This window comes from Scyliorhinus canicula, chromosome 13 (genome assembly GCF_902713615.1).
Source record: "Scyliorhinus canicula chromosome 13, sScyCan1.1, whole genome shotgun sequence".
Taxonomy (NCBI): Eukaryota; Metazoa; Chordata; class Chondrichthyes; order Carcharhiniformes; family Scyliorhinidae; genus Scyliorhinus; species Scyliorhinus canicula.
This window is the reverse complement of record NC_052158.1, coordinates 129,641,002-129,656,779: the sequence shown is the minus strand read 5'-3', so window position 1 is coordinate 129,656,779 and position 15,778 is coordinate 129,641,002.

Genomic DNA, 15,778 nt, shown 5'->3' with positions numbered 1-15,778 from the left:
GCTTCCTCAGAATTTTAAATGAGATCCTGGCCGGAATTCTCCAGCTGTTCACTGGCAGCGGGATTCTCTGGTCCTGCCAGCAGTGCACCCCCGCACTCGGGTTTCCCGGTGGCTTGGGGTGGTTTCAATGTGAATTCCCATTGACAGCGACGGGAGCAATGAATCCTCCCGCCAGCGAACAGCAGGCCACCTCCCGCTGCTGAGAAATACTTGGCTGAGAGGCCAGAGAATCCTGCCCCATCACTCATTTTTCTAAACTTCAAATTTGCCCTATATGGAACCTGATTTAAAATCACTGTAAATGATTTCAAATGGCTATACTGAACAACTTAATACATTTTATTGGTGTGCACCAATTAGGTTCTGTGGTAGCGCGGCCCATTTAAGGGGGCGGGCTCCACGGACCATGTGACCAGTTCAAGGCCAATCACACTGGAGCACACGAACCCCAAACTCCAGCAAATAGGGAGTTTGCAAAGGGCCCTGGGAGCAGGACCCCGGGCAGCATGGACCAGGGAGCCTAAGTGTTGAGGCCTGTTGTATAGTGTTCTGTGCCAGTTACTTAATTGCCTTTGCTTTTAATCAATGAACCCCTTCATTACCTAGTGGACGCTCCACTGTATATAAATTGAGCCACCACATTGGCGACGAGGTAAAGGTTTTCGATCGCAGCCGACAGTCATTGGGGGAAAGGAAGGAGCAGTTGAAAAAGTAGGGAAGCTACAGGAAGAATTAGAATCATTTAAACTATGAGTGGAAATGCCTATCATTGGGAGACTAGACCCATTTGACCAAGGGACCAAGAGGTTCAAACTGTTCAGTTTTATTTTACTGTGAATGAGACCACGGGTGAGGACAAAGCAGAAGGTGATACTTCTGACATTTTGCGGGCCTCAAACGTATAATTTGATTGGGAACTTCACATCCCTGGAGGCTCCCGACTCAAATACCTTTGACCATGTTATAACCCTCACGAGACCGGGGAAGGACCTATTAGCCTTCCCGTAAGCATTGTGGAATAGGAGCTGCCCGATAATGGATGGGAGGCCCATCAGTCAGATAATTGATTACGGCCATAAAAGCTGGCCCAGATAGGAGCCTTGGCAGAGAAGTCCTGGCTGGGGCTTAGATTGTGACCAGTAAATAGTTTGTTTTAATAATAAATAATTTTTGTTAAACTCTTGTACCTGACTCTTTGGTGACCACTAAATTGGCGATGAGGGTAAAGTGGTGCTACAGTCGGCGATGTTAACCATTTGAAGCATGGCCACCTCCCCTCTTTGTACCAGAATAAGGTTTGCACCATTTCAAAAATGCTGCTCTGTGGAAGACTCGATGTGTTCAATGTGAGCGTGGAGAACAGGACACAATACCCAGAGCGTATGCGCTATTTCTTTAAGGCTACGATGAGCAACAGATAGTGATCCTTCTGACTACCTGTGGAGCCTGCAGTTTTGGTATTATAATAAGCCTGATGTACCCCGCAGCCCCGGACTCCAAGACATTCAAAGAGCTGGTGACATTGTGGCAAACCACTACCACCCTAAGCCATCTGTCATTGTACAGCGGTACCATTTCAATATGGTTGAGAGGACCCCAGGGTAGTCTATTACTGAGTTCTTGACAAGCTTACAAAGATTAGCTGAATTTTGCGACTATGGCCGGTCCCTTCCTGAGATGCTGCGGGATCGACTGGTGTATGGAGTGAACAAACAAGGCGACCCAACCGAGGTTTCTGTTCTTGCCATTATTGGACCTTTAAAAAGCCGTGGAGATCTTCCTTTCACGGGAAAGTGCGGAGAAAGGAGTCCAGGAACTCTATGGAATATCGAGGATGGAGGTAAACAGCGTGGGACATACACCATCCCGCCATTTGGCACACCTCAGGACTCCACCTTGGCAAGAGCACCGCCGAGGCCAGGTCCATGGGTCCAGGGTCGTGAAAACCAGCAGAGTTCCTCCCCCGAATCAGTAGACACTGACCCCAGACGGTGCGACTTGTGGCTGGAGCAGCCGCAGGGTAAAGAAATCCCTGCGGCAACCAACACAGTGCCCTACCTGAGGCAGATGCCAGCCCAGAGCTTGGACTTTCCACATGGATCAACCTGAAGATGAAGTTGGACATGGGAGTTGCAGTTTCGTCAGGAGACAAGCGTTGGAGAAAATTAGAACCGGGGTGCAACAGTTGAGTCTGCAAGACACAGAAGCAAAATTTCCGACTTCTACAGGGGAACCCCTGCCATAGCAAGGACAACAATGACCCCAGTGACCTATGGGCAGCAATCCATTCGGCTGCCATGAATATAGAGAAGGGCCCCGAACCAAGCATACTGGGCCACGTTTGGCTGCAGTGCCTGTGCCTGGACTTGCAACAGATCTTTCGAATGAGCACCGGAGGTCTAGACAAGGTGTTAGGAAAATGCCCGGAGGTTTTTCAAGCAAGCTTGGGTAATATCAAGAGAGCCATGGCCAAAATACAAGTGGACCCTGAAGAACAATCTAAATACGTCCGGGCCCTCTTGGTCCCCTGCACACTGCTGGCGAATGTCGAGAGGGAACTTCACCGACTAGACAACCTTGGCATCAACCGGCTGGTGCAGATCGCCGATTGGGCAGTCCCCATATGTAAGCCAAACAAAACAGTTCAACTGTACGGCGATTATAAGTTAGCCATGAATAAGGCCTCCCATTCAGACTGGTACCCGATGCCACGAATTGAAGATTTGTACGTGGAATTTGCTGGGAGGTCATTCGATCACCAAACTCGACATGAGCCACGTTTCTCTCCAGCTGGAGCTGGATCCAGAGTCCAGGCATTGTGTGATTATTAATAACACAAGGAACTTTCTGAGTATACAAGGCTGCCATTTGGAGTGTTGTCCGCTTGTACAATTTTTAAACATGTCATGGAAAACATCCTGTAAGGGCTGCTGCATGTGGTGGTTTATTTGGATGACGTTTTGATCACTGGAGCCACGGAGATGGAGCATTTGAGCAGCCTCGACGCGGTCCTCCACCAATTCTCTGAAACCAGCGTCCACCTCAAGAGGGAGAAGTATGCTTTCCACTTGGGTCAAACACGCCCAGCATAAAGACAGACCGATGTCTACTGATTCTCCGTTATCCACCCTGCTTGTTACAACCTCAAAGAACTTTAACAAATTCATCGGAGATGGTTTCCCTTTCACAACCAAAGAGGTTGTCTACTTGGAATACTGCATGGACCAGGATGGACTGCACCTGGTAGAGGAGAAGGGGAGAGCTATTGCACGAGCTCCCACTCCAGAATATGCAACTAAACTGCGCTCCTTTTTAGGATTTGTAAATTACTACGGGAAATTCACTCCTGGCCTGGCGGTCATATTAACCCCACTATATGCTTTTCTGAAAAAGAACCAGGAGTGGGAATGGAGAGCACCTCATGAGGAAGTCTTTGCCCGGCTGGAAAGACAGTTGATTCTGTCCGGCCTGTTGGCGCATCACAAACCCGCTAAACTGTTGTTGGTCACGTGCAATACCTCGCCATCCGGCATTGGTGCCGTGTTGTCACACTGCATGTACGATGGTGGAGAGCGGCCCATCGCATTTGCATCCAGGACACTGGCCGCAATTGCGTTCAGATTGAAAAGGAGGGTATGGCGGTTGCGTTCGCGGTGAGAAATGTTCCATCAATATGTATACAGACATCATTTCCCTATTGTGATTAACCACAGGCCATTATTGAGTGTTTAAGGAAGGCCAGGCAATTCCACTGAAATGCAAGTTGTGTGGGCTTGTGTTTTGAAGTCCAGGCAGGAAGGTACACAGAGGGGTAAGTGCCTCCTGCACTTTCACTAAAGCTGGTCAAAAACAGTTTTCCCAATCAAGTCCATCTTGCATCGGGCAGCATGTTATGTTTCTGGCAGCAGAGGCAAATTGAAGGCCTTAAGTGGACAATAATTGATGGGCGCCTTACCTCATGTTATGGGAACTGGGTTGGGGTGGGCAGGTGGTGGTCGGCTAGCCACTCAATGTATTTTAAGTGCCCCTCAACCCCGTTGCCAAAAACACACCCAGCATAAAGACAGACCTATGTGTAATGATTCTCCGTTATCCACCCTGCTTGTTACAACCTCAAGGGGCTGTTTAGCACAGGGCTTTGAAAGCAGACCAAGGCAGGCCAGCAGCACGGTTCAATTCCCATACCAGCCTCCCCGAACAGGCGCCGGAATGTGGCGACTAGGGGCTTTTCACAGTAACTTCATTTGAAGCCTACTCGTGACAATAGCGATTTTCATTTCATTTCATTTCAAGAACTTTAACAAATTCATCAGAAATGGTTTCCCTTTCACCAAACTATTACATTTAAAATTTCCTGAATTTGCTTTGTTCAGCTAATTCAGATTGCATAACATTGGCAGCTGAAGGAAGGAGAATCTCAACCCCATTGTTTATACAAAATGCTTTTACTGGGGCAAAACTTAAATAAGGATCATTAAAGTCATTTTTAAAATCTATTCCCCACATAAATCTTTTTCAGGTTGGTGAATCAGTAAAACGAAACAAGTTTCTCCGAATTTTAGGGAAAAACCCCAATGCTCCCTGTAACTCTCAGGGAAAGAAATGTATTCATAGCAGCACTACCCAGACATATCCTGGGGACTACTACTTGCACAAACTCCAGACAGTACTTTTCATTGATATGCATTGAAGTGGTATTATGCAATAAATTTCTCCCACCACTTTGTTCCTCGGGCTGAAAATTGGGTTCCAAGATCTGCACACTGTCTGGGAAACTGATTTCTACCCTGAAAAGTGAAAATAAATGTCTTGAGGTGATTTGTGGTCTGGATATTCAAAAAATAGCCTAGATTCTCCAATAAATCTGAGGCAGGCAGAATTTCATATGCTCCACCATGTCTCAACCTCCCCTCACCACAATCCCCCTAAATGACACTCATTTATTTGTGCTGCATCCAAATCCAATTTAGATTAGAGAAGTAGAGTTCTCATGATTTCCCCTCACTGAACACCAGGGCCCAGTGTTCGGAATTGTTAGATTGGTGGACAGGGTCTGGAGAATTCAATTTAAATGACGAGGCGGCATGTGCACGGAGCATATCATCATATCATCAGGAAGGAGTCTTTAAATAATTGCAAGCAGCTTGTCAGTTGTCCTTTCCTCCCATCCTAGGAACACCTTGAGACCTGCTGTAGTATCATCTTCCCTCACCATCGCCACCCCACTCTGCCCCATTCGCAGCTGTAACTGTCCAGCGGAGAATAAGGAACTGGTCTCCCACATTCAAGTGACCCGCAGGACCAGAAATAAACCCAGGTTAGGGGTATTTTCTCGACAGGACATCCATCACACTACTGGATACAGAATTATTGAATTATAGAAACTTACAGTATAAAAGGCCCATGGTGCTTGTACAGACACTTTGATAGATCAGTTAGACATCATATCCTGTTTTTGTCCTTAACATTATCAATGCCTCATCCTCAAGTGCCTATTCAGCTCCCTTTTTAAATTATGAATGGAACCTGCTTCCACCACCTTTTCAGACAGTGCTCCAGATAGTAATGTCTCATCTCCCCATTTGGATGTTTTTCCAATGATTTTAAACCTTTTGTTATTGACCCACTCATCAAGGGGAATAATTGTCCCCTCCATCTACTCCTATCAAAACCTATCATCCTGAAAATCCCCTCGATCAACTCTTAACCTTAACTGTTCCAAGAAGAGCAGTCCTACCCTCTCCTCACAAGAGGAAGTCCCACGTCCCTGGTAACATTCTGACAAACCTCCCCTGTGCCCGATTTCAAGACCTTTTTGTCTTTCCTGAAATGTAGTGGCCAGAATTGTCCACAATATTCATGGTTTATAAATTTCGAGCAAATTTCTTACAAACCCCATCAGAACATCCAGCCGATAAGTTTAAGCAGTAACTTGAGGCAATCGCTAGAACAAAGAGGTAAAGTGACAACTGTTCCTTTGCCAGTCAACAGTAAGTGGGTGAAATTATTAACATGACGAAAATCAACTGGAGTAGTTTAGAATATTGTGCTTAATTTTTAAAATATATATTCAGCTTCTTTTCCACAACAAAGTGTTACAGTTTAAAGATGTGTTTTAACTGATCTGAAAGCTGCTGAATCTAATATTTGTACAACCAGCTGACTAAAATACAGTCCACTGAAGTGGAACATAGGCACATGTTTTAAAAAAAACATACAATTATGCAAATCTTCCATTTCTTACAATTTCTCAGAGCAAACGTTTGGCAAACATTCTAAAAGCCAAGTGATTAATCTACAATTAAAAGAAGTGTTTAAGAGATACAGAAGAAAACAGAATTCAGGTTCGGTGACTTCCATGACATTAATAACTGCAAACTTAGGACTGCTATCTAAGTCTGTAAAAGTGCGAAATGTGTAGATATGCATAGGTTGTCATTGAGCATATTTTCTTGCACTTTAAAAATGTTGCAAATAAAAATCAATTTTTAATCATTCTTAATGCGTGTTCAATTTGTGTTAGAACATAGACCATACAGTACAGAAAGAGGCCATTTGGCCCATCGAGTCTGCACCGACCCACTTAAGCCCTCACTTCCCCCCTATCCCCGTAACCCAATAACCCCTCCTAACCTTTTAGGACACTAAGGAGAATTTAACATGCCAATCCACCTAACCTGCACGTTTTTGGACTGTGGGAGGAAATCTGAGCACCCAGAGGAAACCCACGCACGCACGGGGAGAACGTGCAGACTCCGCACAGACAGTGACCCAGCGGGGAATTAAAGCTGGGACCCTGGAGCTGTGAAGCCACACTGCTATCCACTTGTGCTACCATGCTGTCTGTATTAATATGTGTTGCTATGTATGAACACATAACACAAACATTTTTTGCAAAACCAAGAGGATAAAGGCAATGAGAAATGTAAACAATCACTAGAGAAAAAGTACTGGGAAGGCTAATTGGATTAATGGCTGACTAATCTCCTGGACCTGACAGACTGCATCCTAGGGTCATAAATAAGTGGTTACAGAGATAATGAATGCATTGGTTGTAATCTTCTAAAATTTCCGAGATTCTGGGAAGATCCCAGCGGACTGTGATACTGCAAATCTAACTTCTGTATTCAAAAAAGGAATGGAGACAGAAAGCAGCAAGTTATTGGTCAGTTAGCCTAGCATCTAAATTGGGAAAATTCTCAAATCTATTATTAAGGAGGTAGAAGCAGGATATTTAGAAGATAATAATATAATCAGGAAGAGTCAACATTGCTTTGCAAAAGGGAAATCATGTTTGACAAATTTATTTCAGTTCTTTGAGGATGTAACAAGCAGGGTGGAACATGGGGTACAATTAGAGTGTGCTTGGATTTCCAAAAAGCATTCAACAGGTGCCACGTAATAGGTTATTGCATTAATGACATGGACGATGGGACAGATGGTATTGTGGCCAAATGTTCTAATGATGCAAATATAGGCAGGAAAGCAAGTTGGGAGGGGTTTTCAAAGAGTCTGCAAAGGAATAAACATAAGTTAAGTGAGTGGGCAAAAGAATAATGTAGGAAAATGTGAGATTGTCCATATTGTCAGGTAGAACAGAAAAGCGGAGTATTAATTAAATGGAGACTGCAGAATTCTGCGGTACAAAGGGATTTGGCTATGCTTGTACATGAATCACCAAGGGATCACAAGTACAGCAAATAATTAGGAGGGCCTTTACTGCCAGAGGGATGGAGTATAAAAGTAGTGAAGTCTTGCTTCAGCTGTACAGGGCATTGGTGAGACCGCACCTGGAGTACTGTGCACAGGTTGAGTCTCCTTAAGGAGAGATATACTAGCATTGGAAAGAGTTCAGATGTGATTCACTAGGCTGATTCTTGTGTTGAAGGGACTGTCTTAGGAAAGGTTCTGCCCATACCAATTGGAATTGGCAGAGGTGATCTTTTTTTAAAATATTTTTATTCAAGCCATTTCACAAATATGCACAGAATATCAGAGGAACACCACATCAACCCAATAAATAACCACAACTGTAAAGCCCCCCCAACACAAATCCCCTGCCATGTCCAGCCTTCCCCATTTTAACCTCCCCCAAGACCCCCCCGCCCCCCCCCCCCCCCCCCCCCCCACCCCCCCCCGCCCCCCACCCCCCCCCCCACCCCAACCGGTGACCCATCAATTCTCCTTGAAGAAATCGATGCAAGGTTTCCACCTCCGGCCAAACCCTCCTACCGACCCTTGCAGTCTGAAATTAACCTTTTCCAGGTCGCTGACCCACATCCCCTCTCTCGGTGACTCCGAGTACTGCCACCCCAGCAAAATCCATCCCCAGGCTCTCAGGTCCAGAAATACCATGTCCGCCTTGAGAGTCCTCAGATACGTGAACACACACGACCGTTTAACCGGCCCATTCAACCCTCTCACGTTCCACATAACCAGTCTGGTCAGGGAGCTCTCTGCCCCCACCCCCCCCCTCCCCCGCTGATCAGCCACACCCCGTCTTGTGCCCACACCCGGCCCGCGTCACATACCCCTCCGGGCCCACCCTCAGATTTCTGCCGCAATCTCTCCCTTACCAACTGCGTCACAACAACCGCACCGATGTCAGCACCTCTGCCCACCCCCTTTCACCCGCAAACAAAGAACCAACCCCATCACCCCCCACCACGCCTTCCTCCTGATGACCTCCCGACTTCTCTTCCATTAACTAGCCCGCCCAACTAGCATGGTAGCCCCTGCCCAAGGTCACTGACTTCCTCTCCCTCCAGTCCACTCCACTCCCTCTCTTCCGAACAAACAAAAGAAAAGACGCACTCACCATCACTGCTCCCGCGTTGTAACCAACCCCAAAACCCATCCCATTCACTTTACCATAAACACAAAGCTCCTCTCCAAAGTTCCGTGTCCTCACACTCCTCCCTCATAAAGTCTACCGCCTCTTCTGATGAGTCAAAATAAAACTCCTGTTTCTGATGTGACACCCACAAGCGGTCAGGATACAAAACCCCAAACTTCACCCCCTTCTTGAAGAGGGCCGCCTTTATCCAGTTGAACCCGGCTCTCCTCTTCATCAGCTGGGCAGCACGGTAGCATTGTGGATAGTACAATTGCTTCACAGCTCCAGGGTCCCAGGTTCGATTCCGGCTTGGATCACTGTCTGTGCAGAGTCTGCACATCCTCCCCGTGTCTGGGTGGGTTTCCTCCGGGTGCTCCGGTTTCCTCCCACAGTCCAAAGATGTGCAGGTTAGGTGGATTGGCCATGTTAAATTGCCCTTAGTGTCCAAAATTGTCCTTGGTGTTGGGTGGGGTTGCTGGGTTATGGGGATAGGGTGGAAGTGTGGGCCTTGGGTAGGGTGCTCTTTCCAAAAGCTTGTGCAGACTCCATGGGCCGAATGGCCTCCTTCTGCACTGTAGATTCTATGATCTATGACCTATGAACTCCACACCAAGGTCCTGGTAGACCCGCAGCTCACTCCCTTCCTGGGTGCACTTCCTGGTCTGCCTCACCCATTTCAAGTTGTTCTCTTTGTCCAAGAATCGATGGAGCCGCACCACCGACCCCCTCGGCACCTCACCCACCTATGACCTCCTCCTCCACGCCCTGTGCGCCCAATCCACCCCGAGGGGCCGGTCGAAGGTCCCCTTCCCCATCAACTTCTCCAGCATCCTCGCCACATACTTGACAGCCTCCGCTCCCTCGATGCCCTCAGACATTCCAACGATTCTCATTGTCTGTCTCCTGGGGCGATTCTCCAGGTCCTCAAATTTCTCTCTCAGCCTCTTCTCGCTGTCCAAGACCGTCCCCAACTCCGTCTCCAACAGAAGTCATCCAGTCCTCGTGCTTTTTTAAAAATTCATTTGCGGGGACGTCGTTGATAAGGCCAGCATTTATTGCCCATCCCTTGTTGTCCTTGAGAAGGTGGTGGTGAGTTGTCTTCTTGGATCACTGCAGTCCTTGAGGTGTAGATACATCCATTGTGCTGTTTGGGAGGGAGTTCCAGGATTTTGTCCCGAAGGAACAGCGATATATTTCCAAGTCAGGGTGGTGAGTGGCCTGGAGGGGAACCCCCTCTCCCTCCTCCACCTTCTGTATCACCTGAGCCTGCCTCACCCTCTCAATCGCAGCTCTGAGCGGCTGCACTACCTTAGCCAGGTCTCCCGAAGCCCCCTTGCCCTGCTGCTGGAATTTTCCGTTCAAGAACTCCACCAGCTGCTCTATTGACCACTGGGCAGCAGTGCTATCCCCTTGCCCTCCGCCATCTTAACCTGTGGCTCACCACAAAAACTGTCCTGCTCCAGCTGCTCTGTCTTTCTTGTGGCACGTCTTACCCTCAGATCCATACACTGATCTCACCAGAGGAGTATTACCTTCCCTGGACACTCACACACCTTTTGCACTCAAAAAAAACCCCATATGGGTGGGGAAAGGCCAACAAAATCCATCTTGAGCAAGAACCACCAAATGTGCTACCACCTAAATGGTGGGGCCGGCTCAATGTTCGTACTTATGATTCCTGTGTTTTTGTAAGTCTTCAGAGTTAATAATCCATGCAATTATGCAACAGTCTTGAATTTGCACTGCAGCTGTCAGTCACAGAGTAACTTCCAATTCAAAATGGTCAGTTAGAGCCCTCTGCCATTACATTCTCCAACAAGTCCTGAAAGACGTGCTGTTAGGTCATTTGGATATTCCGAATTCTCCCTCAATGTACCCGATCAGGCACCAGCGTGTGGCGACTGCAGGATTTTCACAGTAACTTCATTGCAGTGTTAATGTAAGCCTACTTTTAACAATATTAGTCGGTAATAGGGGTATTATGGTACCTAGGTTGGAATTACCTGATGCTGTAAGATCTGTGTTTCCTTTGCTGCTGCATTCTGTACCTGCGCTGCTGGGGGAAATATCCAGTTCAATAAATTGATGCACGATCAATAACTCCCGAAGCGAGATTGCAAGACAATTGAAGGCTTTATTGAACTAGATGTTTCCCCCAGCAGCGCAGGTACAGAATGTAGCAGCTAGGGAAACACAGACTCTTATACTTCGCCTTACTGGGCGGAACCAGCAGGCAGGCTTCACCAATGATCTTACAATATCAGATACCCCGCATCAAGCCGGAGTGTCTGCAACTTAGCTCCCACGCGGCAAACTCAGCGGCGACCTTTAAACACTGACTGGTGTGTTTCAATGGATACCTCAGGATGGCCACAACTACACCCACGGAGGACCAGAAACTGCAAGTTCTCCACTCAAGGGTGAGCCCAGAAATCTATACACTCATCAAAGACGCGGACGGTTTCGAGGCCGCGATGACACTGTTGAAAGAATACTACATCCGCCCAGCAAATCAGGTTTACGCCTGACATCTTCTAGCTACTAGACGACAAATTCGGGGGAATCGTTAGACGGATTCTACCGCGCACTGCTGGTACTAGGTAGGAACTGTGACTGTCCACAAGTTTCAGCCAACAACCACACCAAACTTATAATCCGGGACACCTTCATTGCAGGTATGCTGTCCTCTCAGATCCACCAGCGGCTGCTGGAAAAAGAGACACTAAGTCTCAAGGAGCCTCGGACCCTCGCAAGCTCTTCGACGTAGCCTCCCGCAATGCCCGAGCGTATGTCCCCGACCGCGCGGCAGCCCCAGGGGCAGCGTGGACCCCACCCACAGCCGATTCCGACGCATCCCCCAACCCCCCATAAGCGTGTGCCGCGCGGCTGCCAGGCCACCCGGGGGGCCCCAATGTTATTTTTGCGGGCAAGACAAGCACCCCCAGCAACGCTGCCCGGCCCACTCCGCAACTTGCAAGGGCTGTGGAAAAAAGGGTCATTTTGTGGCGGTATGCCAGGCCTGGGCGGTCGACCCTGTCTCCGGGGACGAACCGGTGCTGCCGCCATTACTCGTCTCGCAGGCCATGTGCGGCCCATGGGCGCCGCCATCTTCGATCCCGCGAGCCACGTGCGGACCCCGGGCGCTGCCATCTTGTTCCCCAGGGACCACGTGCGATTCATGGGCGCCGCCATCTTGCCCACCCCCGGCCATGTGCGACCCATGGGCGCCGCCATCTTGGCTGGAATCTCAAGACCCCGATTCGGATGACCGCTCACCGCCTGAGGAATCCCACCAGCTTCTGCCACAACTCGCCTCAGTGACTCTGGACCAGTCTCGGCCCCGAACTCTTTCGACCGCTACGACCACGGTACTCATCAACGGATACGAGACATCCTGCCTGATCGACTCCGGGAGTACAGAGAGCTTTATACACCCCAACACGGTAAGGCACTGCTCCCTCACTATACGCCCAGTTAACCAGAGAATCTCCCTGGTCTCCGGGTCTCACTCTGTAGAGATCAAGGGGTACTGCATAGCTAATCTCACAGTCCAGGGAAGAGAGTTTAAGAATTTCTGACTCTACGTCCTCCCTCACCTCTGGGCTGCCACACTCCTGGGATTGGACTTCCAATGTAACCTCCAGAGCTTAATCTTTAAATTTGGCGGCTCTATATCCCCCCTCCCCTCACTGTCTGCAGTCTCGCGACCCTCAAGGTCAACCCGCCTTCCCTTTTTGCAAACCTCACCCCTGATTGCAAATCCGCCGCCACCAGGAGTAGACGGTACAGTGCCCAGGACCGGACCTTCATTAGGTCGGAAGTCCAGCGGTTACTGAAGGAAGGTATTATCGTGGCTAGCAACAGCCCCTGGAGAGCTCAAGTAGTGGTTGTAAAGACCGGGGAGAAGCACAGGATGGTCATCGATTATAGTCAGACCATCAACAGGTATACGCAGCTCGATGTGTACCCTCTCCCCCGCATATCTGATTTGGTCAATAAGATTACACAATACAAGGTCTTTTCCACGGTGGACCTCAATTCCGCCGACCACCAGCTCCCACCAGACGACCGCAAGTACACTGCATTCGAAGCTGATGGGCAGCTCTACCACTTCCCAATGGTTCCCTTCGGTGTCACAAATGGGGTCTCAGTCTTCCAACGGAAGATGGACCGAATGGTTGACCGGAACGGTTTGCGGGCCACGTTTCCATACCTTGACAACATCACCATCTGCGGCCACGACCAGCAGGACCATGACACCAACCTCCGCAAATTTCTCCATACTGCCAGTCTCCTTAACCTGACCTATAACAAGGAGAAATGCGTATTCAGCATCGATTGTCTAGCTATCCTTGGCTTCGTACTGCACGATGGAGTCATTGCCCCGACCCCGAACGCATGCGCCCCCTCATGGGGTTCCCCCTCCCACACTGCTCCAAGGCCCTGAAATGTTGTTGGGTCTTTTTTTCATATTATGCCCAGTGGGTCCCCAATTACGCGGACAAGGCCCGCCCACTAATCCAATCGACGGTTTTCCCCCTGTCGGCAGACACCCGCCAGGCCTTCAGTCACATAAAGGCAGACATCACAAAGGCCACAATGCACGCAATCGATGAATCCCTTCCCTTCCAAGTCGAGAGCAACGCATCCGACGTAGCTCTGGCGGCCACACTCAACCAAGCGGGCAGGCCCGTGGCCTTCTTCTCATGCACCCTCCGTGCCTCCGAAATCTGCCATTCCTCCGTTGAAAAGGAGGCCCAAGCCATAGTAGAAGCTGTGCGGCATTGGAGGCATTACCTGGCCGGCAGGAGATTCACTCTCCTCACTGACGAACGGTTGGTAGCTTTCATGTTCGATAGTGCACAGCGGGGCAAGGTAAAAAACGATAAGATCTTACAGTGGAGTATCGAGCTCTCCACCTACAACTACGAGATATTGCATCGTCCTGGGAAGCTAAACAAGCCTCCTGATGCCCTATCCCGTGGCACATGTGCCAACGCACCGCACAAGTGGGCAGATCCGGACCCTCCATGATGACCTCTGCCACCCGGTGGCCACTCGTTTCTTCCATTTTATCAAAACCCGCAACCTGCCCTACTCCATTGAGGAGGTCAGGACCGTCACCAGGAACTGCCAAATCTGCGCGGAGTGCAAGCCGCACTTCTACCGGCCAGAGAAAGCGCACCTGGTGAAGGCTTCCCGCCCCTTTGAAAGCCTCAGCATGGACTTCAAAGGGCCCCTTCCCTCCACCGACCATAACACGTACTTCCTGAACGTGATTGACGAGTACTCCCGGTTCCCGTTCGCCATCCCCTGTCCCGACATGACCACTGTCACTATCATTAAAGCCCTCCACAGCATCTTTACCCTGTTTGGTTTCCCCGCCTACGTCCACAGCGATAGGGGGTCCTCCTTCATGAGCGACGAACTGCGTCAATTCCTGCTCAGCAACGGCATTGCCTCCAGCAGGACGACCAGTTATAACCCCCGGGGAAACGGACAGGTGGAGAGGGAGAACGGAACGGTCTGGAAGACCGTCCTATTGGCCCTACGGTCCAGGAATCTCCCAGTCACCCGCTGGCAGGAGGTCCTCCCCGATGCACTCCACTCCATTTGATCATTATTGTGTACCACGACCAACGAAACACCTCATGAACGTCTCCTTGTCTTCCCTAGGAAATCCTCCTCCCGGACCTCGCTCCCAATCTGGCTGGCAGCTCCTGGACCCATTTTGATCCGCAAACATGTGCGGGTGCACAAGTCGGACACGCTGGTCGAGAGGGTACACCTCCTTCATGCTAACCCTCAGTACGCCAATGTGGCGTACCCCTGACGGCAGGTAGGATACGGTCTCCCTCTGGGGCCTGGCGCCCGCTGGATCCCCACCCACACCCCCCTCACCAACCCCACCCACCCTCCACCCGGCACACCCCACGCTGCCGCCTTCCCAGGGGGATCGGTCCTTCCACTGGTCCCACCCAGGGGTGATGAAGCTGAAGAAGCCACGCTGCCGGAGTCACGGATGCCCGAGCCGGCCCCTGCATCACCGTCCAATCTGCAACGATCACAGAGGACGACCAGGCCCCCGATCGACTAATAGCTTCTTTATGACATGTACCTGTAAATAAATACATGTAAATAATTTGTGTGACATTGAAAAGGCAAAACACTGTACCACCAACAGGTACTGCCATAACCTCCACCACTGTATAATGCGAGACCATCACCCCCGCCAGACTCTTTTTTAACGGGGGTGAATGTGGTAATCGGTATTAGGGCTATTACGGTACCGAGGTTGGAGGTACCTGATGCTGTAAGATCATTGGTGTTGGAGGTACCTGATACTGTAAGATCATTGGTGAAGCCTGCCTGCTGGTTCCGCCCAGTAAGGCGGAGTATAAGAGCCTGTGCTTCCCTAGCTGCTGCATTCTGTACCTGCGCTGCTGGGGCAAACATCTAGTTTAATAAAGCCTCACTTGTCCTACAATCTCGCTTCGGGAGTTATTGATCGTGCATCAAACTGTTATAATTCCTTGGGCTAGTGCGCGGGCAATTCCAGCCCCACTTGACGCGGAGTCACAAGACTATTGAAATTAACAAGTTAATTCTTAGAAAAATAGCCAGTCTTTGATCTGTAGCTGCCAATAACTACAGTCACCAGGTTTGTAAATTAAAATACAATTAATTTGTTATTGATAACAATAACTATGAGTAAATAGGCAGCAAATACAACTGATTCACTGTTATCTCATTCAAAATCCTTCCCCTTCTTTAACTCACCCCACCCTGTACAGACACACAGGACAGACAAACACTGAGGTGAAAAAGAGGCATGAAAAAAAAAGGACAAAAGTCCCTGTATCAGATGGACGTCTTCCAATACAGCTTTCTTTAGTCTAGGCCTTGGGCTTTTGCTTTCAGACTGTAATGGTCTTCACTGTA